Raw genomic sequence first — 1,252 nt, forward strand, 5'->3', positions numbered from 1 at the left:
TGTTGCTTATTTTCAGGTAATTGTCTTGTAACTTTTCACCAATTTCTTAATATTTTAAGGCTATTTCTTATTAAATTGATTGTTACCCTCTTCCCATATTTTTGAAAGAAAACTAGCTATTAAGGTGTTAAATTAGATCAGATTAATTTTATTAATGTCGAAGGAAAGTAAAGCGCCAAGCAGCTCGCTGGAAAAAATAATGAACCAACAAGACAATAAAAACAAGTTAAAAACAACAGATAAAACAAAAACAGACAGAAAAACAACAACAAAAGCCTAGAAAACACAAAGAACTAAAACCTAAAAATAAAAATCAGAGAGCAGAGTACTTTAATAGTTTTTTTTTTTTTAAATGTGATATTAAGTATATTAACTGCACATATTTTACCGCAGGAACAAAGATTTTCAAGTCGGAACCAAAGTGTCTGGTTCTAGTTTCCCCTCGCGCGCAAGCTGACCGTCCTCAGTTGCTAAGTAACCTCTGCAGGAGGCGGATGCTGCGCTAACACATCGAGCTGCTAACGCGTTAAAGTGCTCAGTTTCGGGCGGTAAAGTTTGATAAGGAGGATGGAGGAGGGCTCGGAGTTGTCTCTGACCATCGCTCAGATCGTGCAGCGGCTGAAGGGAACTCATTTACACTCTCAGATAGAGAGGCAGGCCAAAGTGAGTGTTAGCTGTTAGCATGCGGCTAACGGACAGGTGCCGTCCTCAACTGTTGAATTTGTACTTTATGTCGCTGTTAACACACACACGGCTCACAGGCTACTCATAACAACTTTATTTTGTATTATTTTATCTTTAGGAGTGTTTACATCAACCGGAGATAAAGCTGGAGTCTCTTAAAGAGGACGTACGCAGTTTTCTGAAAACATCAGGTGAGCTCATCATCATCATCATCATCCTCTGCACCAAATATTAGCTGCTCCTCTGCTCACTGATAAAATAAATAATCTGTTATTTTGTCTTTAAATGTGTGACAGGCTGGGAGAGACAGCTGCAGAATGCAGTGTACAGAGAACTACACGTGTAAGTTAAACTCTGCTTAAACACACACACAGACCTGTATACAGACCGATGATCAGCCGATTATCAGGGCCAATATTTATTTATTTTTTTAAATAATTTTATTTAGGTTTTTAGATACATACAAAATACAAAAACAACACACAAAAAAAGAAAAGAAAAGAAAAAAGAATGAGACACAGAGTCCCTACCCCCAACCCGAACAAAAGGCCAGTATGTACAGAATATA

General features: G+C 37.7%; 1 long non-coding RNA gene across 1 annotated transcript; it reads left to right on the forward strand.

Annotated features, from left to right (window-relative positions):
• The first annotated feature begins 494 nt into the window (after positions 1-494).
• LOC121939832 lies at positions 495-1,052 on the forward strand. The gene is made up of 3 exons (XR_006105529.1): positions 495-663; positions 803-875; positions 981-1,052. It is a non-coding gene; the product is annotated as an uncharacterized LOC121939832 (long non-coding RNA).
• Positions 1,053-1,252: the final 200 nt, after the last annotated feature.

This window comes from Plectropomus leopardus, unplaced genomic scaffold, assembly GCF_008729295.1.
Source record: "Plectropomus leopardus isolate mb unplaced genomic scaffold, YSFRI_Pleo_2.0 unplaced_scaffold6254, whole genome shotgun sequence".
Lineage (NCBI taxonomy): Eukaryota > Metazoa > Chordata > Actinopteri > Perciformes > Serranidae > Plectropomus > Plectropomus leopardus.